The sequence below is a fragment of the Chenopodium album genome, chromosome 22 (genome assembly GCF_948465745.1).
Source record: "Chenopodium album chromosome 22, dcCheAlbu1.1, whole genome shotgun sequence".
Lineage (NCBI taxonomy): Eukaryota > Viridiplantae > Streptophyta > Magnoliopsida > Caryophyllales > Amaranthaceae > Chenopodium > Chenopodium album.
In genome coordinates this window covers 24911625-24937922 of record NC_137855.1, presented here as the reverse complement: position 1 = coordinate 24937922, position 26298 = coordinate 24911625, and the positions used below count along the sequence as shown (strand labels likewise).

The 26298-nt window shown below is 32.3% G+C and overlaps 1 pseudogene; it reads left to right on the top strand.

The window, feature by feature from the left end:
• Positions 1–1812: 1812 nt before the first annotated feature.
• Positions 1813–1911, top strand: LOC145606469 (small nucleolar RNA R71; annotated as a pseudogene).
• Positions 1912–26298: the final 24387 nt, after the last annotated feature.

The following is a 26298-nucleotide window of genomic DNA, read 5'->3' as shown; positions in this document are numbered from 1 at the left end:
CCTCATCCATTTCAAGAACAACAAAATCCACGGGAAACACAAATTTTCCCCACCCTCAAAGGGACATCTTCTACCTTACCCTTTGGAAATTTGATAGACCTATCCGCTAATTGCAAGGTAATGTTAGAAGGTAAGAGTTCCCCTAGCTCAAGTCTTTGATAAACCGAATATGGCATTAGGCTAACAATAGCTCCCAAGTCACATAAGGCATTATCAATTTGCATCTTGTTAATGGCACAAGGGATGGAGAAGTTTCCGGGGTCCTTCAACTTGGGTGGCATTTTGTTCATGGTGATAGCACTACAATTTTCGGTCAAATTGATGGTCTCCACAACCTCACAAGTTCTTCTCCCACTCAAAATGTCTTTGAGGAATTTGGCATAGTTTGGCATTTGGTTGATCACATCGGTAAAAGGTAGAGAAAGGTGGAGTTGTTTTAGCATCTCAATGAATCTCCCAAATTGTTCATCCAATTTGTGTCTCATGAATTTTTGTGGGTAGGGGAGTTTGGGTCTCACAATCTCTTTCTCTACTCTCAGCTCTCTAGGTGTCTCAACCACTACCTCATCCAATGATGCCCTATTCCCCTCATCCTCAACCAAAACCTCCCTAGGAATCTCCTTATCTACACCCTTCCTAGGCAATATCTCCTCAAGAACCTTTCCACTCCTAGTAACAATAGCATTCACGGGTTTCTTGGGGTCAAGACCTTGGGAAGGTAAAGAATAAGGGCTTGCATGATCTTTCAAGGTATTAGCAAGTTGAGAGATTTGGTTTTCAAGCATTTTATTGTGGGTCATCATTTCATTGAATTTTTTATCGCTCACGGCCATGTATGTGTTTAACAACTTTGTTTGATTCTCAATTATCTCCTCCAAATTAGTCCTAGGTGAAGAAGGTTGAGAATAGGAACTTTCACCTTTAGTTTTTGGAACAATCCCGGGTGGGGGACCTCTTTGAGAATTATTTTGAAAATTACCCCGTCCTTGATTGTTCCAATTACTCCTATTTTGACTTTGGCCATAGCCTTGATTATGGTTTCCACCACCTTGATTATGGTTACCACTACCTTGGTTATGATTTCCATAACCTTGGTTTTGGTTACCATAACTTTGGCCTTGATTACCATAATTTTGGCCTTGATTTTGGCCACTATAACCTTGATTATTATAGCCACCACGAGAACCTTGGTTCCCTTGGTTTCTATAACCACCACCTTGGTTATAGTTGTCAAAATTGCCTTGGCCTTGGAAGTTCCTATTCCATTGACCCCTTTGATTATCAAACCGTTGACCATTATTATTCGACACATAATTCACATGTTCACTCTCATGGTTATCAAACTCATCAACACATTCATTAGGACAAGCACTAGAGTCATGATCATACGATCCACATGCATCATAAAACAAGCAACCCATAGGCATATTATGTGAAGAGGGAGGGGGTTGAGAGTTAGAAGGAGTACCTCTCCCCTTAAATTGGGAGAGAAGATTCGAAGCTTGAGAAGGGGAAGAAGTGCTCTCCAACTTAGCTTTGATTGCGGTGACCTCCTTTCCTAAGTTTGTCATTTGGGAGGAAAGGTTGTTGATTGCATTTAGATGGTCCACCGTGTACAATGAAGATTACTTGCTTGAAGAGTCCCTCTCCCCATCTTGCCAATCCCTATAGTATGTCACCACGTCCTCAATGATGTCCACAACTTCTTCTTCGGTTTTGTTCATGATAGGGCCCCTGGCCCCTTCATCGAGGCATGACTTGCCTTGGGGACTTAAACCGTCATAGAAGATTTGGATCACTTGGTATGTGGGGATTCCGTGGTGAAGGCACTCCCTTTGATACTCTTTGAATCTCTCCCATGCTTCGTAAAGGATTTCACTTGGCCTTTGCTTGAACCCTTGGATCAAGGCTCTTGCCTCCGCCGTCTTCTTTTGGGGGTAGAAGCGGGACAAGAAAGCCTTTGTGACATCGTCCCAACATCTCAAGGAGTTGGGCTTCACCTCTTTGTCTAGCCACTCCAAAGATCTTCCTATTAGAGAGAAAGGGAACAACTTGAGGCGGATGAATTCTTGAGAAACCCCATTGACTTTGATGGTGTTGCAATATTTTTCAAACTCCTTTAGATGGTTCAATGGGCTCTCATTCTTAGCCCCACTATATTGCCTTCTCTCAATCAAGGTGATCATTGCCGGCCGGATTTTGAAGTCATTTGCCGGTGTAGTAGGTGGAGCTATTCCGCTCTCAAACCTATATGCCCCGGGCACTCCAAGCTCCTTCAAGGCCACTCTAGGATTTTCACCCATGCCTTGCTCTTCTTGAATTTCTTCTTCACTTGAAGTGCTATAACCCAAGGATCTATTAGCCACTCTTCTTCTTGAAAGAGTTCTCTCAATTTCCAGATCAAGGGGAACAAAGGAACGATCACGGGTTCTATGCATGCAAAACTCAAAGAAAAATATTAGTAGCACGGCTACAAGTGTAGCCTAAAGAAACAAAATCTTTTTGTATTATTTTTTATAAAATGAAGTAGACTCAACAACAAAAGCTAAGCACCAATAGCACTCCCCGGCAACGGCGCCATTTTGACAAGAGGAAAATGCATGTCGTTATCTACCCTTTCCCCAAGCCAAACTAAATTTGTAAACACCTAACCAACCTTATATGAATATAGGCAAGTTAAGGGTCGATCCCATGGGAATGCAATAATGAAAACTAAAGTCTAAGTCAAGCTACCTCGGAGTCGAAAATGAGATTATGGTTGGTGCTAAAATGAACTAGATCAAATTCAACAAATAATCAAGGGTCTAAACACTAGGGATATGGGTTCCACATGCAAGGTCAATGATAATGCTAGATTAAAGCTCAATCAATTAATTAAAGTATTGCAATGGACAAACAATAGTAGCAATCAAGAGAGTTCAAATGCTATCTCCTATAGGCCAATCTAGTGGTCACTATGAAAGGCAATCCAAGAAGAATCACAAGCAAACTCAATCAATTAGAGCAACCTTTAAATCAATTGGTCATGTCATTAAGAGTTGCAATGCAATCTAGATTAATCTTATAGGGTGATCAATCCTAATCTAATCAATCTCATGCTAAACTATGTCAACCAATTTAATTGCAACAAATCAACCAATCAAAGAGCATCAACTAGCATTTCCATTAATCAAACATGCTTCCCCCTTTCCCTAGCAAGTAATCTACTCACTAATCATGGTGAGATTCAAAACCAAATAACTAGATATTGTAATGAGCATCATTCTATATCAAAATCTAATAGAAATCAAAGTATTCAATATTATCAAACTCAAATCCAAGAAAAACAAGCATCAAGCAAAAAGAATCAAATAGCAAGTAAGTAAGAGATGAAAGAAGGAAGAGATTCCCACTAATATTGATGATTGAAAATGAAGAAATCCAAACTTGATTGATCAAATGTTGAGTTACAAATCCAAAACCAAGAATTCCTCTCTAACTTCTCTCTAACTTCTCTCTCTAAAACTAAGCTAATGAAATAATATCAAAAAGTTGGATTCAAAAAGGAAATACAATTCTATTTATAAGCTAAGAAGAAATCGGCAGCTCCCGCGCCCTCTCCCGATAGACCCGCGCCCGCGGAAAAATGGGTACGGAACCCTCCGTGGGCTGTCTGGGCAGCACCCGCGCCCGCGGCATCAGGGGCCCGCACCCGCGGCAAGATCTCCAAGGCCTCTCTAAGCCCTCTCTAGCAAAATGCTTCTTCCTTGCTTGATCATTGAGGTCCCGAATTGTATCCTTTGCCAAGGTGAATCTCACAATACCTACACAAGTAAACAAAGGAAGGAAATAAAAGGGAAAAAGAGAAAAATAAAGGAAAACACGATAAAAACACGAGAATCATAAAGAAAAGAGGAAAAAGGAGAAACTAAAGGAAAAAGGACCAAAACTAAGAGAAGAAAGCAACAAAAGGGGAAAGAAATAACCTAAAAGACTACCCTATGAGTGCCATAAATGACACTCATCAAATACTACCTCTGCTTCTTTTTAGTTGACACGTATTCCTTTTTAGGAAGTTTCTTTTTAGTTAAAATATGTGCCTAAATCAAACGCGTCAACTAAATAGAAATGGAGGAAATACAATCAAACACGTCAACTAAATAGTGCTGCGGCAGTGCTGCTGCTGTGCTGCGGTAGTGCAGCTGCTGCAGTGCTATTACAGTGCAGCTGCTCTGTTGCGACAGTGCTGCTGCTGTGCTGCGGCAGTGAGCTGCTGCTGTTGCTGCTCTGTTGCAGTGCTGAGGCAGTGCTGCTGTAGTGTTGTGGTAGTGCTGCAATTAGACTCAATTACCTTTTGTTAATTGCATTTAACTTTAATTTGACTCAATTAGCTTTGTATAATGTGTTTGACTTTCATTTGACTCAAATAGCTTTGTTAATTGCATTAAAATTTCATTTAATTCAACAAGCTTTGTTTGAATGTGTTTGACTTTTATTTGACTTAATTAGCTTTGTTGAATGCATTATACTTTCATTTGATTCAAAAAGCTTCGTTTGAATATGTTTGACTTTCATTTGACTCAATTAGCTTTGTTGAATGCATTTGACTTTCATTTGGTTCAAAAAGCGTTGTTGAATGTGTCTGACTTTCATTTTACTCAATTAGCTTTGTTGAATGAATTTGAGTTTTATTTTATTCAAAAAGCTTTGTTTGAATGTGTTTGATATTCATTTAAGACAAAAATCTTTGTTGAATGCATTTGACTTTCATTTGATTCAAAAAGCTTTGTTTGAATGTGTTTAACTTTCATTTGAGTCAAAAAGCTTTGTTGAATGCATTTTTCATTTGATTCAAAAAGCTTTGTTTCAATGTGTTTGACTTTCATTTGAGTAAAAAAGCTATGTTAAATGCATTTGACTTTCATTTAATTCAAAAAGCTGTGTTTGAATGTGTTTGACTTTCATTTAACTCAATTATGTTTGTTGAATGCATTTGACTTTTATTTGATTCAAAAAGCTTTGTTTAAATGTGTTTGACTTTCATTTGACTCAATTGTCTTTGTTGAATGTATTTGACTTTCATTTGATTCAAAAAGCGTTGTTGAATGTGTTTGACTTTCATTTGACTCAATTAGCTTTGTTAAATGCATTTGAGTTTTATTTGATTCAAAAAGCTTTGTATGAATATGTTTGACTTTCATTTGACCCAATTACCTTTGTTGAATGCATTTGACTTTCATTTGATTCAATATATCTCTTTTTTGTTGTTATTGAAAACAAGTTTTCTTACTAGTTGTTGCTAGATTTCATCAAATTTTTTCTTGTTTCCATACATCAACAAAATCTGACAACTAATTTTTTATTTGTAGCGATTTAGAAACAAATTGAGGCAACAAATTTTTGAATTGTTCCTATTAGAAATTAGCCGTCTTACTAGTTGTTGCATTTTACATTCATTTGATTCAAAAAGCTTTGTTTGAATGTGTTTGACTTTCATTTGACTCAATTAGCTTTGTTAAATGTATTTGTGTTTTATTTTATTCAAAAAGCTTTGTATGAATGTGTTTGACTTTCATTTGACCAAATTACCTTTGTTGAATGCATTTGACTTTCATTTGATTCAATATATCTCTTTTTTGTTGCTATTAAAAAAAAGTTATCTTACTTGTTGTTGGTAGATTTCATTAAATTTGTCTTGTTACCATATATCAACAAATTACTTGTTGTTGGTAGATTTCATCAAATTTGTCTTGTTACCATATATCAACAAATTTTGACAACTAATTTTTTATTTGTAGCGATTTAGAAACAAATTGAGGCAACAAATTTTTGAATTGTTCGTATTTGAAATTAGCCGTCTCATTATTATTGCTAGCTGCTGACAACAGATTTTTTATTTGTTGTCTTTTAGCAATGCCATTTTACAAAACGTTTTGCAACAAAATTTCTAGTTGTTGCTATTGGAGACACTTGTTTTACTATTTGTTGCTAAAATGACATCACATTTTAATTTGTTTCCATTAGAAACAAGTTGTGATATAAATTGTTGCTAACTTATTAAGAGTCATTGAAGTAATTTACATAATATGTTGTAATAAATAAAATGAAAACAAGTCATCTTGTTCTATACAAAAGAACTATTAGAAGGAATTAATAATCGTTCAATCACTTTTAGCAATAAAACGAAGGCGATAAAATAATATAAATTATTTTATAGGTTCATTAGAAAGAGCATGTAGAAAATGGGAATGCTTCTTACTATTTTGCCCGAATTTGCTTGGTTTTGGTTCTACAAGACCTTAAAACCTTATGAATTGCTTTTTTTTTGTGATTTCTTTTGTGAGGCAGTTATCAATACATATATTTGACATAATTCAAGCCTTTTCAAGTTCATTAGAAAGATCATGTAGAAAATGGGAATGCATCTTCCCATTTTGGCCGAATTTGCTTGATTTTGGCTCTACAAGACCTTAAAACCTTATAACATGCTTTATTTTTGTGATTTATTTTCTTATAAAGTTATAAATACATATATTTGACATAAATCAAGCCTTTTCAAGTTCATTAGAAAGAGCATGTAGAAAATGGGAACGCTTCTTCTCATTTTGCCCGAATTTGCTTGATTTCGGTTCTACCAGACCTTAAAACCTTATAACTTGCTTTTTCTTAGTGAATTCTATGCTTAGGCAGTTACAAATACATATATTTGAAATGATTCAAGCCTTTATAAGTTCATTAGAAAGAGCATGTAGAAAATGGAAAGGCTTCTTACTATTTTGCCCGAATTTGCTTGATTTTGGTTCTACAAGACCTTAAAACCTTATAACTTGCTTTGTTTTTGTGATTTATTAAGTTAGGAAGTTATAAATACATATATTTTGCATGAATCAAGCCTTTTCAAGTTTATTAAAAAGAGCATGTAGAAAAAGGAAATGCTTCTTACTATTTTGCCCGAATTTGCTTGATTTCAGTTCTACAAGACCTAAAAACCTTATAACTTTCATTATTTTTGTGATTTCTATGCTTATTAATTTATAAATACATATATTTCACATGGTTCAAACAATTATAAGTACATTAGAAAGAGCATGTAGAATTTGGGAATGCTTCTTACTATTTTGCCCGAATTTGCATGATTTTGGTTCTACAAGACCTTTAAACCTCATAACTTGCTTTGTTTTTGTGATTTATTTTCTTATGGATTTATGAATACATATATTTGACATGATCCAAGCATTTATAAGTTCATTAGAAAGAGCATGTAGAAAATGGGAACGCTTCTTCCCATTTTGCTTGAATTTGCTTGATTTTGGTTCTACAAGACCTTAAAACCTTATATCTTGCTTTTGCTTACTTACTTATTTGCTTACAAAGTTATAAATATGTATATTTGACATGATTCAAGAATTTATAAGTTCATTAGAAAGAACATGTAGAAAATGGGAATGCTTCTTACTATTTTGCCCGAATTTGCTTGATATTGGTTCTACAAGACCTTAATACCTTAGTACATGCTTTGCTTTTGTGATTTATTTTCTTAGGAAGTTATAAATATGTATATTTGACATGAATCAATCCTTTTTAAGTTCATTAGAAAAAGCGTGTAGAAAATGGGAACGCTTCTTCTCATTTTGTCTGAATTTGCTTGATTACGGTTCTACCAGACCTTAAAACCTTATAAATTGATTTCGCTTTGTTTTTTATTATCTTAGGAAGTTACAAATACATATATTTGATATGAGTCAAGACTTTATAATTTAATTAGAAGGAACATGTAGAAAACAGGAACGCTTCTTCCCATTTTGGACGAATTTGCTTGATTTTGGTTCTACAACACCGTAAAACCCTATTACATGCTTTTTTTTTTGTGATTTCTTTTCTTAGGAAGTTATAAATACATACATTAGACATGAATCAAGTCTTTTCAATTTCATTATAAAGAGCGTGTAGAAAATAGGAACGCTTCTTCTCATTTTACCTGAATTTGCTTGATTTCGGTTCTACCAGACCTTAACATCTTTTAATTTGCTTTGTTTTTATGATTTCTATGCTTAGGCATTTACAAATAAATATATTTGACATGACTTAAGCATTTATAAGTTCATTAGAAAGAGCATGTAGAAAATGGGAACGCTTCTTACCATTTTGCCCGAAAATGCTTGATTTTGGTTCTACAAGACCTTAAAACCTTATAACATCCTTTTTTTGTGATTTATTTTGCTATCAAGTTAAAAATAGATAGATTTGACATTACTCAAGCCTTTTCATGTTCATTAGAAATAGTATCTTGAAAATGGGAATGCTTTATCCCATTTTGCTCGAATTTGCTTGATTCCGGTTCTACAAGACCTTAAAACCTTATAACTTGCTTTTTTTTTGTGATTTATATTCTTAGGCAGTTATAAATGCATATATTTGAAATGATTCAAACATTTATAAGTTCATTAGAAAGAGCATGTAGAAAATGGGAATGCTTCCTACTATTTTGCCTGAAAATGCTTGATTTTAGTTCTACAAGACCTTAAAACCTTATAACAACCTTTTTTTGTGACTTCTTTTGTTAGGAAGTTATAAATACATATATTTTATATGAATCAAGAGTTTTAAAGTTCATTAGAAAGAGCATGTAGAAATTGGGATTGCTTCTTCTCATTTTGCCCGAATTTGCTTGATTTCGGTTCTACCAGACCTTAAAACCTTATAACTTGCTTTGTCTTAGTGATTTCTATGCTTAGGCAGTTATTAATACATATATGTGACATGATTCAAGCCTTTATAAGTTCATTAGAAAGAGCATGTAGAAAATGGGAACGCTTCTCCCTATTTGGGCCGAATTTGGTTGATTTTGGTTCTACAAGACCTTAAAATCTTATAACATCCTTTGTTTTTGTGATTTCTTTTGTTAGGAAGTTATAAATACATATATTTGACATGAATCAAGACTTTTAAAGTTCATTAGAAAGTGCATGCAAAAAATGAGAACGCTTCTTCTCATTTTGCCTGAATTTGCTTGATTTTGGTTCTACACGACCTTAAAACCTTATAACATGCTTTTTTTTGTGATTTATTTTCTTAGGAAGTTATAAATACATATATTAGACATGAATCAAGACTTTTCAAGTTCATTAGAAAGAGCGTGTAGAAAATGGGACACTTCTTCTCATATGTTGTTAATTGGTAACAATAATTTTCATTTTGATGACCTTAAATAGTTAACTGACCTAAAAGAATGTCATTCTTCTAAGTGCATTGCTTAATTTGTCTATGCTTTTTGTATCATTTATTTTTCAGTGAAACTGCTATATAACGAGGGAGGATTGAGCATGGATGTATAAACGGTTAGAAGGAAAATTCCTTAGTCCAACCTTTGCTGAAAAGGTCAATGAATTTATTACATTTGCTATCACACAAGACAATGTCGTGATAGATGGTGTGATGAAATGTCCATGTGCACAGTGTCGAAATATTCCTTATCAAGATCTTGATACCATTAAGGAGGATCTCTATAGGCATGGGTTTTTGCCTAACTATTTCCAATGGGTTTTTTATGGTAAATTGCACTTCCAAAGAGAATCCCAAAGTAGCAGCTCCATATTCACCGAGGATGCATTGAACCCATATAGAAACATGGTATTAGATGCCTTTGGACTAGAAGGTGGTTTAGAAAATATTGAAGAAGAGCCACATGCTAGTTACAAGAAGTTCTTTGACATGTTGAAGGCAACGGAAGAGCCATTGTATGATGGCTGCAAGTTGTCTGTATTGTCTGCTGCTGCAAGGATGGCAAACATCATGTGCGAGTATAATATTCCACATAAAGCTATAGATGGTGTTGCTTCCTTAATGAAAGACATGTGCCAAGAGGAAAACAAGATGACAAATAGTTTTTACAAGACTAAGAAATTTCTTGAAGGGCTAGAACTTCTGCACCAAAAGATTCATGTATGTCCAAATGGATGTGTGTTATTTTGGAAGGAACACAAAGATCTCAAAGAATGTCTATATTGCAAAGGAAGTCGTTAAAAGACACTTAGAGAAACTGATCCGTGCCATTTATGGCACCTTTAGGCTATGTTTTCTTTATATTTCTATGCTCTTTTTTAGTTGTTTGTGTCGTGTTTATAGAAAATAATGCTCGATTTGTGTTATTTTGTGTTAGTTTAGAGAAATGCATGCTTTTAATGGTTTTCTTATCATTTTATTCATTTCTCGGCTATTTCTCTCGCTTCTCCGTATCTTTGTGTTGTTTTGTAGGTACGTCGCGGGCTATATGCATGGAAATTGAAAATAGCACCCACTAGCATCAATATGCACTTTTCGGAATTGAATTTGAGTTTGAAACAAAGGAAAACGAAGGATTGCAAAGTTTCAAATAGGACCTTTGTTCATTGTTTCAGCCATATCTCAAGGAAACCAGACTTAAAGAGCTTTCCAATGATAGGTCGCACGCCCTCATACGATTCATAGATTGAGAGTTACAGCCTTCCGAAGTTAGCCCTGAAATTCTGCCGCGGGCGCGGGCTACAGTACCCGCGGGCGCGGGGTTGCTGCAGCTCCAAAACTGCCGTTTTTGGGCAGTAAGCACCCGCGGTTGTCCCGAGGGCGCGGGCCTTGGCCCCGAGGGCGCGGGCTTGGGCCGCGGGCGCGGCTATCGGGGTTTCCGTCTTCCTCCGCGGGTGCGGCCGAGTTCTTCGCGGGCGTGGGTTTCCGGGTCTTTTACGATTTTAAGCTTCTTTTCTCCTTTTGTTTATATAGTTTTTGTTTCCTTTATTCTTCATTCATGTAATTCTTTAGTTTTAGAATAGTTTTTTCTCTCTTAGGTTGAGAGCTTCTCTCTCTAGATTAGGAGTAGTTTTAGAGAGAGAAAGTGAGGAATTTCAATGGTGATTGAGAGATTGAAGATGCAAGTGCGACAATTGTGTTGGAGATCTTCCTAATTATCAATGAGCATTTCTAAACTCTATCTCATTCAATTGCTTTGTTTAATTTGATGTTTGTTTGGTTTGATTTTGATATTTGATGTTTGATTAGAGTAATTGTTCTTGATATTTTGTTGATTCTTGTTCTCTATAGTTGATAGTAGATTTGATGATGATATTTCTTGAGTAGTTTACTTGCTAGGGTGTGGGTAAACATGTGTGGTTGATGGATTGAGGTTGATTTGGGAATTTGAGTAGTTCTTGTGTTGTGATTAAATGGATTCATAGAGGTTTGCAAGTTGCATAAGTTTGATTGGAGTAGCTAACCATGATTGCTAGCATTGATTGCATGATTGAATTGATTGACATGACCACTTGATATCGGTTTGATCATAATTAGTTGAGTATTTGATTATGTTTCTTCATATTGTTTAGCACTAGAGAAATCTATGTTAGAGAGTGTGAGGATGATTAGTTTAATGCCCCTAATTGCTCCTACTATTTGTCTTTGCATTGCTTGGATTGCTTGACTCCCTAATTAGCTTGATTATCATAAATGCATGTTGATCCCCACTCCCTGGTGTTTCATTTGTTTGGTTCTTGATTTAGGAAGTAGAATAATGTTACCTTTCACTTTAGACTTCGACCTAGCTTAAGCGTTAATTAGAAATACTTGAACATAACCGTTCCTAGTGGTTCGACCCTTGACTTACCTCTATACTTGTATTTAGGTAGTTGAGTGATTATAAATTTGTTTGACCGTAGGGAGGATTAGTTCAACGACATAGCTTTCCCCACGTCAGAAACTAGCAACAATTCTCTTCATAGTGCTCTTATTTACTTTCCTATAGGCCCGAGATTACAAAGATTATATGCAACAAGATCTACTGCGGAGCAGATGAGGTGGCATAAAGATAATCCTCGAGTTCATGGCCATATGTCTTATCCAAGTGATGGAGAGGCGTGGAAACACCTAGATAAAGAGTACCCTTCTTTTGCTACGGAGCCTAGAAATGTCCGACTAGGTCTTTGTACAGACGAATTTTCACCATTTTGAAAGACAGGAAGGCAATATTCTTGTTGGCCCGTCATTTTAACTCCTTATAATCTTCCACCTGAATTGTGCATGAAGAAACTTTTATGTTTCTAAGTTTGATGATTCCAGGTCCGAAGAATCCTAAAGGGAATCTCGATGTGTACTTGCAACCTCTTATTGAAGAGTTAAAGCAATTATGGGAGGTTGGGTTACCGACTTACGACATCTCGCAAAAACAAAATTTTCAATTGAAGGTTGCATTGCTTTGGACTATTAGTTATTTTCCGGCTTATGGCATGCTTTCAGGATGGACCACGTCGGGTAGATTAGCTTGTCCATATTGTATGGAAAACACTAAGGCTTTCACTCTTGAAAATGATGGAAAACAAAGTTGGTTTGATTGTCACTGTTAGTTTTTACCCCATGATCATAATTTTCGAAAAAATAAGAGTGCTTTTTTTAAAGACAGAGTTGAGAATGACTCCCCACCACCACGAATGAGTGGTGAGGACATTTGGAATCGAGTATCTTTATTTCCAAAAACTAATGAGCAAATAAGGGGTGATGATAACAAGGCAGAAGGATATGGAAAGTTCCACCATTGGACAAAGCAAAGCGTCTTTTGGGAGCTTCCATATTGGAGCAAGCTCTTGATACGCCACAATCTTGATGTCATGCACATTGAAAAAAATGTATTTGATAATGTGTTTCACACTGTAATGGATGTTAAGGGTAAAACTAAAGAAAATGTGAAAGCAAGAAGAGACTTGGGGGAGTATTGTAAACGACGAAAATTGGAGGCGCAAGATGTTGTTAATAGTAAAGGGGAAAAACGGACTTTAAAACCGAATGCTCCTTTTGTGTTGCTTAAAGAGAAAAGGAAACTTATTTGTGAATGGGTGAAGAAATTAAAGTTTCCTGATGGATATACTTCTAATTTATTTAGATGCGTTGATTTAAAGGAGTGTAAGCTATTCGGTATGAAAAGTCATGATTGTCATATTTTTATGCAACGATTGCTACCAGCGGTGTTTAAAGACTTGTTACCCTTAAATGTGTGGAATGTTATTACTGAGTTGAACCAATTTTTTAGAGATCTTTGCGCGAACACCTTAAAAATTACTGACGTGGTGTGATTGAAAGAAATTATTCCTGAAATTATTTGCAAATTAGAGAGAATATTTCCCCCTGGTTTTTTTAATAGTATGGAACATCTTCCGATTCATTTGTCATATGAGGCAAAAATTGGTGGGCTAGTTCAATATAGGTGGATGTACTCTTTTGAGAGGTAATTATATAAAATTCATCTTTTAGTTTCTTGTTTTTAAAATTAATTTGAAGATACTTAACATTTTTTTATTATAGGTTTTTATACCATTTAAAGAGGAAAGTGGGTAATAAAGTGCGAGTGGAAGCCTCAATTTGTAATGCCTACCTACTCGAGGAGGTAACAAATTTTTGCTCCCTTTATTTTGAAGAAGAAGTTGACTCTAAGGTGAAGGATTTAGGATTGGGTGCACATGCTGAAAGTGAATTGAACAAAAATCCTGACTTACCTGAGATGTTCTCTTTAACTTTTGGACATAGTTCGTCAGAAGGTCAATTTTGTTATCTTGTTGAATAATATTAAAAAGTTGCTCACCTATATGTTCTAAGTAATTGTGAAACTCTACAGCAATATGAAAGGTAAATTTCTATAAAAGTACCATAACATGTTTCTCGTAACATATCTATATGTTTACATACTAATATAATTAACAGTTTGTTTGAAGAACAAATGATCGGAGAACATAGATGCCAAAGTTCAGATGAAGTTTGGATCAAATATGAAGATATATATCCTGATTGGTTCTAATATTATGTAAGTCACTTAACTAATATAAAATATCAATTAAATATATGATTAACTAGTGTTTTTAGCATGTTAGTATATGACCGTAATGACATTTTGAACCTTTGCTTAATATAGGTATTGGAAAAGGGCATAAAAAATTACATTGTTCGCTCGTCAGCATTTGGACTACTAACAAGAGTTCGAAAACTTAATCACTATCACATCAATGGCTATCATTTTCATATTCTTTCTCATGGAAAAAACAAGTGTAATCCCCCGTATTTATAAAAATATTATACATGAATTTTTATTTCATTTATAATATTTATGTGTGTTTTTCCGGGATTTAAGTTTTAAAGATCCAATTTATTTTTGGGTTGATAATTGATTTTGTTCTAAAAGGAATTTTAATTGTCGATTATAAATTTATGCCATACATATTAGACAAAGCTAGTCCATTTCATTTATCTAATTGGCTTGATTTTATGAGGCCCAATCTTAAAACTAACCGTACACCACTCTCTCTCCTATAAATACCCAATACATCCCCAAATTTTTTCCCCACACAAAAGGTTAGTCTTATTTTTCCTCCTCTTTATTTTCTTTATTTTATTTTTCCTTTATTTTCTTTTTCCTTTTTTTTTTCTTCTTTTCTTTTCCTTTTCTTTTTTTTTCTTTTTTTTCCTTTTCCTCCTCCTTCCTACGTGAGCCATGCTCACTGCTTCCCCCAACTGCCATTGCGGCTGCTCCTGTTCATGGCTGCTGCCACCACCGGCGAGCCTCCCTGCCGTCGCCACTTGGTCGCCGGCGCCTGCCACCACAACCATCTTTCCCCCCTTCTTCCTCCTTTGTTTTCTTATATTTTGCTTCAAAATTATTACTTTTGTTTTGGGTTTTATTTTTTAGTATAAAGATTATATTTTTAGTATCTAAATCATGTTTTTTATAGTTTAAATTATTAATTTCAGATTTATAATTGTTATTATAATTTTCAGATTTTATAATTATAAAACCTAGGGTTTTAATTTATTGAAATCGGGATTTTAGGGTTCTAATGACTAATTAATTTGGGGCTTTTGTTCCTAGTCAATTTCTAATGATTAATTAAGCATAAAAACTTTTTTTAAAGGAAGTTTAAGGACTTTTAATGTAGATTATATTGCTGGAAATTTTTGTATGTATTAATTTGTGATTATGGGTTATTTTCTAGGAGGTGATTATTCCTTAGGAGACTTTTAAGTGATTAAAAGTGGCGCAAACGATTGTTTACACAAGGTACGTACATGTCTACTTCGTTGCAAGTAGTGTCATGTTTAGGTACCAAAAAGAACGAACTTAATTTCTTGATTAGAGAACAATTGGATGGAAATTGTTTGGTTATATATTTAATTAATTCATGTATTTATGTTTATGAGGTATGTTTTGGTGAAATAAATATGCTTGAATGGAATTATGGATGCAAGTATGTTGAATTATATTGGATTAATTGTTTGTATGGAATGTTGATACAAACATATTTTATTAGATTGGTTTGTTAACGACATTTGGATTTTTAAAGGATCGGAATTGAATGGTTTAAGTGGAATGAATTTATTAATTATTTCACAATGTTATTTATTTATTTATTACTCAATCATGACTTGTTAGTATGTTGAGTAAAGGTGGATTATTAAGCCGAAATGGCTAGGTGGGTTGACTATGTTCAACAATTTTGGATAATTTGGAAGTTTAATGGAATTAAAGGTCAACTTGTGATGTGATCACCATCGTCCTAAATAATATTAAAAGTGAATTGATTTATTATTGTTATGTATGGTCTACTTGAATGAGTCGGATATTAATTAAAATTGTAATCACGTAAAGTGAAACATGGATGAGCAATAAAACTCTAGAAAGCGTCCACTTCTAGAATATTTACAATTATGGGTTGGGGTACACGGTGGTAGCCCGTGGCTTTTCGTGGCTTGTTTGATCAACATGTCCTTTTCTCTTTTGGTATTTACATTTTATTTTATAATGATAGTTAGATGGGATCCTAGAATAACTTTGTGAGAATGGAGTCGCGCCCATTCTTTCATCGCGCTAAACTTTTATTTCAAATGGTCATTTGGGACCAAAATGATTTGGTGGATTGGACAACCTCGTCTATTACTTTCTCCAAACTAAATTAATTAAATTAAATATAGAGTCAAGTGTTTGGAATTGGTTAGTAAGTATGTTGAGTCAATTGAATTGTTTAAGTGTGGAGTCTTGATTAATGAATTTGTGTTATATGTTTATTTGCTTTAATTAGTTGAGCATGATAAGTTTTGTGCGTTGTAACTTGTATGTACTCAGCTTTGTTGATTGCGTGCTTTTGTGTGTGTCTTTCTTTGGTCATGGCCTTCGCCTTTCAATGACCCTGTAATGATCCAATTATTACACTTGTATTATTGGGGAGCAGTATTGCACAGGTTAGGTTGATGATGTGAAGTTCGGGGATTTGACAAACGCATTGTCAAGGGATTGTGTGATTGAGAGTATTCAATTCTTGTGTTGAACTTATTTATGCTTTGCTATTTTGTTTATGTCTTGGATTTTGATTATTGGTTTGGTTTTAAATAATGGCCTTCATGGTTCCAACTTGTAAGCCTTGGCTTATTCGTTTTATGAACTGTGTTATTTTAAAGACTTATGTTTGGTTTTCCGCTGCAATACTTTGATAAAGCCTTAACGTTTTAACACGTGGCGGTAACATGTCAATGGTTCTCCACTATTTTATTTAAAGTAAGTGGTTTGGAAAAGGGAGAATTATTGGGGTGTTACAACAAGTCAACTATGAATTATGGTATATGTGTGAAAAGTGTCCAAGGAAGTGATTATTATGGAATTCTACAAGAAATAATAGAGTTAACTTATGTTGGAGCAAGAAAGCGTTATACAACAGTGTTGTTTAAGTGTGAGTGGTTTGATGTTGGACCTGACATTAGGATACATGATAAGTACAATTGTTGAGGTGAACCATTCAAAACGATATCCAAAGTATGATCTGTTCGTACTGGCATATCAAGCCGAACAAGTATATTATGCTCCTTGTCCTAGTAGTAGTAGTAGTAGTAGTAGTAATGAAAGAAATCAGTGGTGGTTTGTTTTCAACATTAAGGTAAGAGGAGTTATTGATGCGCCCGTTGAGCCTAAAGCATTCCAAGTTGCTTTCTTGTAATGAATATGAGGAAGTGGAAGAGGGAGAGGATGAGGAGGAGGAGGAGGAATTAGAGGAAGATGACGATAAAGAGGAAGATGAAGAAAATAGTTCATTTTTAGATTAGACATTTTACTTTTTACTTTGGTTTATCTTAATTTTCAAATATTTTTTTTTTGCCTTTAACTTCTTGTTATTGTGATTTCGATGATTAAATTTTATATTATATGAAATTTATATCATATAGTTAATATTACTTCTTTAGTATATTTAACTCTTATAGTGCCTATATTACCTTGTCTTTTCTCATTTTCTAGTGTGCAGATACACAAAAATGGTTCTAACTAGAGGTGGCTTTAATGGGAGGGGTCCAATCATTCGGCGTCAACCTAATGTTTCATCACAACTTTCTTCTCAACAAACACCATCACATGGTGAAATGAATGATAATTCTCATATGGAAGAACTATATAGGGATCAAGAGGAGATGGAAATTGATGATGCAGATAGTGCTGGCTATAACGAAAATGAAGAGGAAGTAGAGTTTCCTGATGACACGAGTAATCCAGATGCTTCTCAAGTATTGCACAAAACTGAGGGACTATGGTGAGTAACCTTAGTTAATACTACCTCCGGTTCTTTTTAGTTGACAAGTATTCCTTTTTAGGAAGTTTCTTTTTAGTTAACACGTTTCCTTTTTAGGTAAATTTTTTACCTTGCATTTACAAGCTACCCCACTTGCCTTTTCATTCTCTATCACTCTCTCTCCTCTCCTTAATATATGTGCCTAAATCAAACGCGTCAACTAAATAGAAACGAAGGAAATACAATCAAACGCGTCAACTAAATAGTGTTGCGGCAGTGCTGCTGCTGTGCTGCGGCAGTGCAGCTGCTGCAGTGCTGTTACAGTGAAGCTGCTCTGTTGCGACAGTGCAGCTGCTGTGCTGCGGCAGTGAGCTGCTGCTGCTGCTGCTCTGTTGCGGTGCTGTGGCAGTGCTGCTGTAGTGTAGTGGTAGTGCTGCAATTAGACTCAAATACCTTTTGTTAATTGCATATAACTTTAATTTGACTCAATTAGCTTTGTATAATGTGTTTGACTTTCATTTGACTCCAATAGCTTTGTTAATTGCATTAAAATTTCATTTAATTCAACAAGCTTTGTTTGAATGTGTTTGACTTTTATTTGACTCAATTAGCTTTGTTGAATGCATTATACTTTCATTTGATTCAAAAAGCTTCGTTTGAATATGTTTGACTTTCATTTGACTCAATTAGCTTTGTTGAATGCATTTGACTTTCATTTGATTCAAAAAGCTTTGTTTTGAATGTGTTTGACTTTCATTTGACTCAATTATCCTTATTGAATGCATTTGACTTTCATTTTATTCAAAAACAATTGTTTGAATGTGTTTGACTTTAATTTGACTCAAATAGCTTTGTTGAATGCATTTTACTTTCATTTGATACTAAAAGCTTTGTTTGAATGTGTTTGACTTTCATTAGACTCAATTAACTTTGTTGAATGCATTTGACTTTCATTTGATTCAAAAAGCTTTGTTTGAATGTGTTTGACTTTCATTTGACTCAATTAGCTTTGTATGAATGTGTTTGACTTTCATTTGATTAAAAAGCTTTGTTTGAATGTGTTTGACATTCATTTGACTCAATTAGCTTTGTTGAATGCATTTTACTTTTATTTGATTCAAAAAGCTTCGTTTGAATGTGTTTGACTTGAATTTGACTTAATTAGCTTTGTTGAATGCATTTGACTTTCATTTGATTCAAAAAGCTTCGTTAGAATGTGTTGGACTTTCATTTGACTCATTAGCTGTTTTGAATGCATTTGACATTCATTTTATTCAAAAAGCATTCTTTGAGTTTGTTTGACATTCATTTGAATCAATTAACTTTTTAGAATGCATTTGACTTTCATTTGACTCAATTAGCTTTGTATGAATGTGTTTGACTTTCATTTGATTCTAAAAGCTTTGTTGAATGTGTTTGACTTTCATTTGATTCTAAAAGCTTTATTTGAATGTGTTTGACTCAATTATATTTGTTGAATGCATTTGACTTTCATTTGATTCAAAAAGCATTGTATGAATGTATTTAATTTTCATTTGACTTAATTAGCTTTGTTGAATGCATTTGACTTTCCTTTGAGTTAAAAAGCTTTGTTTGAATGTGTTTAAATTTCATTTGAATTTGCTTTGCAGAATGCATTTGACTTTTCTTTTACTCAATTAGCTTTGTATGAATGTGTTTGGCTTTGATTTGACTCAATTAGCTTTGTTAATTGCATTTAACTTTCTAATTCCAAAAGCTTTGTTTGAATGCGTTTGACATTCATTTGACTCAATTAGCTTTGTTGAATGCATTTTACTTTCATTTGATTCAAAAAGCTTTGTTTGAATGTGTTTGACTTTCATTTGACTCAATTAGCTTTGTTTAATACATTAAACTGTCATTTGCTTCAACAAGCTTTGTTTGAATGTGTTTAGCTTTCATTTGACTCAATTATCTTTGTTGAATGCATTTGACTTTCAATTCATTCAAAATGCTTTGTTAGAAAGTGTTTGACTTTCATTTGACTTTATTTGCATTGTTGAATGCATTTGACTTTCATTTGACTCAAAAAGCTTTATTTGAATGTGTTTGACTTTCATTTGACTCAATTAGATTTGCAGAATGCATTTCACTTTCATTTAATTCAACAAGGTTTGTTTGAATGTGTTTGACTTTTATTTAAATCAATTAGCTTTGTTGAATGCATTTTACTTTCATTTAATTCAAAAAGCTTCGTTTGAATGTGATTTACTTTTATTTGACTCAATTAGCTTTATTGAATGCATTTTACTTTCATTTAATTCAAAAAGGTTTGTTTGAATGTGTATTGTTTTCATTTGACTCAATTAGCTTTGTTAATTGCATTTCACTTTCATTGAATTTAAAAAGCTTTGTTTGAATGTGTTTGACTTTCATTTGACTCAATTAGCTTTGTTGAATGCATTTTACTTTCATTTGGATCAAAAAACTTTGTAAGAATGTGTTTGACTTTCATTTGACTCAAATAGATTTGTTGAATGCATTTGACTTTTATTTGATTCAAAAAGCTTTGTATGAATGTGTTTGACTTTCTTTTGAGTCAAAAAGATTTGTTGAATGCATTTTACTTTCATTTGATTCAAAAAGCTTTGTTTGAATGTGTTTGACTTTCATTTGAAACAAGTATCTTTGGTGAATGCATTTGACTTTCATTTGATTCAAAATGCTTTGTTTGAATGTGTTTGACTTTCATTTGACTCAGTTAGCTTAGTTGAATGCATTTGACTTTCATTTTATTCTAAAAGCTTTGTATGAATGTGATTAACTTTCATTTGACTTAATTATATTTATTAAATGCATTTGACTATCATTTGATTTAAAAAGCTTTGTTTGAATGTGTTTGACTTTCATTTGAGTCAATAAGCTTTGTTGAATGCATTTGACTTTCATTTGACTCAAAAATCTTTGTTTTAATGAGTTTGACTTTCGTTTAACTTAATTATCTTTGTTAAATGCATTTGACTTTCATTTGGTTTAAAAAAGCTTTGTTTGAATGTGTTTGACATTCATTTGATACAAAAAGATTTTGTTGATTTTTTTTTACTTTCATTTGACTCAATTATCTTTGTTGAATGCATTTGACTTTCATTTGATTCAAAAAGCTCACTATGAATGTGTGTGACTTCCATTTGAATCAATTATCTTTATTGAATGCATCTGACTTTCATTTGATTCAAAAAGCTTTGTTTGAATGTGTTTGACTTTCATTTGAGTCAAAAAACTTTGTTGAATGCATTTGACTTTCATTTGCCTCAAAAACCTTTGTTTGAATGTGTTTCACTTACATTTGACTCAATTATCTTTTTTGAATAAATTTGACTCAATTATCTTTGTTTGAATGTATTTAACATTCCTATGATTCGAAAAGCTTTGTATGAATGTGTTTGACTTTCATTTGACTGAATTATCTTTGTTGAATGCATTTGACTTTCATTTGATTAAAAAAGCTTTGTTTGAATGTTTTAGACTTTCATTTGGCTGAATTATCTTAATTGAATGCATTTGACCTTCATTACATTCAAAAATTTTTGTATGAATGTGTTTGACTTTCATTTGACTCAATTATCTTTATTGAGTGCATTTGACTTTCATTTGATTCAAAAAGCTTTGTTTGAATGTGTTTGACTTTCATTTGAGTCAAAAAGCTTTGTTCAATGCATTTGACCTTCATTTGATTCAAAAAGCTTTGTATGAATGTGTTTGACTTTCATTTGACTCAATTATCTTTGTTCAATGCCTTTGACATCAATTTGATTCAAAAAACTTTGTTTGAATGTGTTTGACTTTCATTTGAGTCAAGAAGCTTTGTTCAATGCATTTGACTTTCATTTGATTCAAAAAGCTTTGTATGAATGTGTTTGACTTTCATTTGACTCAATTAGCTTTGTTGAATGCATTTTGCTTTCATTTGATTCAAAAAGCTTTGTTTGAATCTTTTTTTTTTTCATTTAACTCAATTAGCTTTGTTGAATGTATTTGACTTTCATTTGATTAAAAAAGCTATCTTTCAATGTGTTTGACTTTCATTTGGCTGAATTATCTTTGTTGAATGCATTTGACTTTCATTAGATTCAAAAAGCTTTGTATGAATGTGTTTGACTTTCATTTTACTCAATTATCTTTATTGAATGCATTTTACTCTCATTTGATTCAAAAGGTATTGTTTGAATGTGTTTGACTTTTATTTGAGTCAAAAAGCTTTGTTCAATGCATTGGGCTTTCATTTGATTCAAAAAGCTTTGTATGATTGCGTTTGACTTTCATTTGGCTGAATTATCTTTGTTTAATGCATTTGACTTTCATTTGATTTAGAAAGCTTTATTTGAATGTGTTTGGCTTTCATTTGAGCCAAAAACCTTTGTTGAATGCATTTGACTTTAATTTGATTTGAAAAACTTTGTTTGAATGTGTTTGACTTTCATTTTATTCAAAAAGCTTTGTTCAATGCATTTGACTTTCATTTGATTCAAAAAGCTTTATATGAATGTATTTGACTTTCATTTGACTCAATTATCTTTGTTGAATGCATTTGACTTTCATTAGATTTAAAAAGCTTTGTATGAATGTGTTTGACTTTCATTTTACTCAATTATCTTTATTGAATGCATTTTACTCTCATTTGATTCAAAAGGTATTGTTTGAATGCGTTTGACTTTCATTTGAGTCAAAAAGCTTTGTTCAATGCATTGGACTTTCATTTGATTCAAAAAAGGTTTGTTGAATGCATTGGACTTTCATTGGACTTTCATTTGAATCCATTAGCTTTGTTGAATGCATTTGACTTTCATTTGAATCAAAAAGCTTTGTTTGAATGTGTTTGACTTTCATTTGGCTCAATTATCTTTGTTGAATGCATTTGAGTGTCATTAGATTCAAAAACTTGGTATGAATTTGTTTGACTTTCATTTAACTCAATTATCTTTATTGAATGAATTTGACTCTCATTTGATTCGAAAAGCTTTATTTAAATGTGTTTGACTTTCATTTGAGTCTAAAAGCATTGTTGAATGCATTTGACTTTCATTTGATTCAAAAAGCTTTGTTTGAATGTGTTTGACTTTCATTTGACTCAATTATCTTTTTTGAATGCAATTGACTTTCATTTGATTCAAAAAGATTTATTTGAATGTCTTTGACTTTTATTTGTCTTAAAAAGCTTTATTGAATACATTTGACTTTAATTTGATTCAAAAAGCATTGTTTGAATGAGCTTGACTTTCATTTGACTCCATTATCTTTATTGAATGCATTTGACTTTCATTTGATTCAAAAAGCTTTGTATGAATGTGTTTGAATTTCATTTGACTCAATTAGCTTTGTTGAATGCACTTGACTTTCAATTAACTCAAAAAGCTTTGTTCTAATGTGTTTGACTTTCATTTGACTCTATTAGCTTGTTCATTGCATTTCACTGTCATTTAATTAAAAAAGCTTTGTTTGAATGTGTTTAACTTTCATTTGACTTAATTAACTTTGTTGAATGCATTTTACTTTGATTTGATTCAAAAACCTTTGTTTTAATGTGTTTGACTTTCATTTAACTCAATTAGCTTTGTTGAATACATTTGACTTCATTTGGTTCAAAAAGCTTTGTTTGAATGTGTTTGACTTTCATTTGTCTCAATTATATTTGTTGAATGCATTTGACTTTCATTAGATTCAAAAAGCTTTGTATGAATGTGTTTGACTTTCATTTGACTCAATTATCTTTATTGAATGCATTTGACTCTCATTTGATTCAAAAAGCTTTATTGAATGTGTTTGACTTTCATTTGAGTAAAAAATCTTTGTTGAATGCATTTGACATTCATTTGATTCAAAAATATTTGTATGAATGTGTTTGACTTTCGTTTGACTTAATTATGTTTGATGAATGCATTTGACATTTATTTGATTCAAAAAACTTTGTTTTAATGTGTTTGACTTTCAGTTAAGTGAAAAAGCTTTGTTCAATGTATTTGACTTTCATTTGATTCAAAAAGCTTTGTATGAATGTGTTTGACTTTCATTTGACTCAATTATCTTTGTTAAATTTATTTGACTTTCATTTTGTTCAAAAAGCTTTGTTGAATGCATTTGACTTGCAATTGATTCAAAAAACATTGTATAAATGTGTTTGACTTTTATTTGACTCAATTATCTTTATTGAATGCATTTGACTTTCATTTGATTCAAAAAGCTTTGTTGAATGTTTTTTACTTTCATTTGATTCAAAAATCTTTGCATGAATGTGCTTGACTTTTATTTAACTCAATTATCTTTATTGAATGCATTTGACTCTCATTTGATTCAAAAAACTTTGTTTGAATGTGCTTGACTTTTATTTGAGTCAAAAATCTTTGTTGAATGCATCTGACTTTATTTGATTCAAAAGGCTTTGTATGAATGTGTTTTACTTTCATTTGACTTAATTATCTTTGTTGAATGCATTTGACTTTCATTTGATTCAAAAAACTTTATTTGAATGTGTTTGGTTTTCGTTTAAGTGAAAAATCTTTGATCAATGCATTTGACTTTCATTTGATTCAAAAAGCTTTGTATGAATGTGTTTGAATTTCATTTGACTCAATTATCTTTGTTGATTGCATTCGACATTCATTTGATTTAAAAAGCTTTGTTTGAATGTGTTTGACTGTTATTTGAGTCAAAAAGCTTTGTTGAATGCATTTGACTTTATTTGATTCAAAAAGTTTTGTTTGAATGTGTTTGACTTTCATTTGGTTCAAAAAGCTTTGTTTGAATGTGTTTTACATTCATTTGATTCAAAAACCTTTGTATGAATGTGTTTGACTTTCATTTGACGTGCATTTAATTCATAAAGCATTGTTTGAATGTGTTTGACTTTCATTTAATTGACTCAATTAGCTTGGTTGAATGCATTTGACTTTCATTTGATTCAAAAAGCTTTATTTCAATGTGTTTGATTTTCATTTGACTCAATTAGCTTTGTTTTAATGTGTTTGACTTTCATTTGATTAAAAAAAGCTTTGTTGAATGAGTTTGAATCTCATTTGACTCAATTAGATTTGTTTAATGCATTGGACTTTCTAATGATTCAAAAAGCTTTGTATGAATGTGTTTGACTTTCATTTGACTCAATTAGCTTCGTTGAATGCATTTGACTTTCATTTGATTTTAAAAGCTTTTTTGAATGAGTTTGACATTCATTTTACTCAATTAGCTTTGTTGAATGCATCTGACTTTCTTTTGATTTGAAAAACTTTGTTTAAATGTATTTGACTTTCATTTGGTTAAAAAAGCTTTGTTGAATGAGTTTGACTTTCATTTTACTCAATTAGCTTTGTTGAATGCATTTGACTTTCATTTGATTAAAAAAGCATTGTTTGAATGTATTTGACTATCATTTGACTCAATTAACTTTGTTGAATGCATTTGACTTTCATTTCATTCAAAAAGCTTTATTTGAATGTTTGACTTTCATTTGATTCAATTAGCTTTGATGAATACATTTTGATTTTCATTTGATTTAAAAAGCTTTGTTTTAATTTGTTTGACTTAAATTTGACTCAATTAGCTTTGTTGAATGCATTTGACTTTCATTTGATTTAAAAAGTTTTGTTTAAATGTGTTTGACTTTCATTTGACTCAATTAGCTTTGTAGAATGCATCGGACTTTCATTTGACTCAATTAGATTTCTATGAATGTGTTTGACTTTCATTTGACTTAATAAGCTTTGTCAATTGTATTTCACTTTCATTTAATTCAAAAAGCTTTGTTTGAATGTGTTTGAGTTTCACTTGACTCAATAAGCATTGTTGAATGGATTTTACTTTCGTTTGATGCAAAAAGCTTTGTTTTAATGCCTTTGACTTTAAATTAACTCAATTATCTTTGTTGAATGCATTTGACTTTCATTTGATTCAAAAAGCTTTGTTTGAATGTGTTTGACTTTCATTTGACTCAACTATCTTTGTTGTGTTTGACTTTCATTTGATTTAAAAAACTTTGTTTGAATGTGTTTGACATTCATTTGATTTTAAAAGCTTTGTATGAATGTATTAGATTTTCATTTTAGTCAATTAGCTTTGTTGAATGCATTTGACTTTCATTTGATTCAAAAAGCATTGTTTTAATGTGTTTGACTTTCATTTGACTCAATTAGCTTTGTAGAATGCATTTGACTTTCATTTGATTCAAAAAGCATTTTTTGAATGTGTTTGACTTTCATTTGAGTCTAAAAGCATTGTTGAATGCATTTGACTTTCATTTGATTCAAAAAGCTTTGTTTGAATGTGTTTGACTTTCATTTGACTCAATTATCTTTTTTGAATGCAATTGATTTTCATTTGATTCAAAAAGATTTATTTGAGTGTGTTTGACTTTTATTTGTCTTAAAAAGCTTTATTGAATACATTTGACTTTAATTTGATTCAAAAAGCAGTGTTTGAATGAGCTTGACTTTCATTTGACTCCATTATCTTTATTGAATGCATTTGACTTTCATTTGATTCAAAAAGCTTTGTATGAATGTGTTTGACTTTCATTTGACTCAATTAGCTTTGTTGAATGCACTTGACTTTCAATTAACTCAAAAAGCTTTGTTCTAATGTGTTTGACTTTCATTTGACTCTATTAGCTTGTTCATTGTATTTCACTGTCATTTAATTAAAAAAGCTTTGTTTGAATGTGTTTAACTTTCATTTGACTTAATTAACTTTGTTGAATGCATTTTACTTTGATTTGATTCAAAAACCTTTGTTTGAATGTGTTTGACTTTCATTT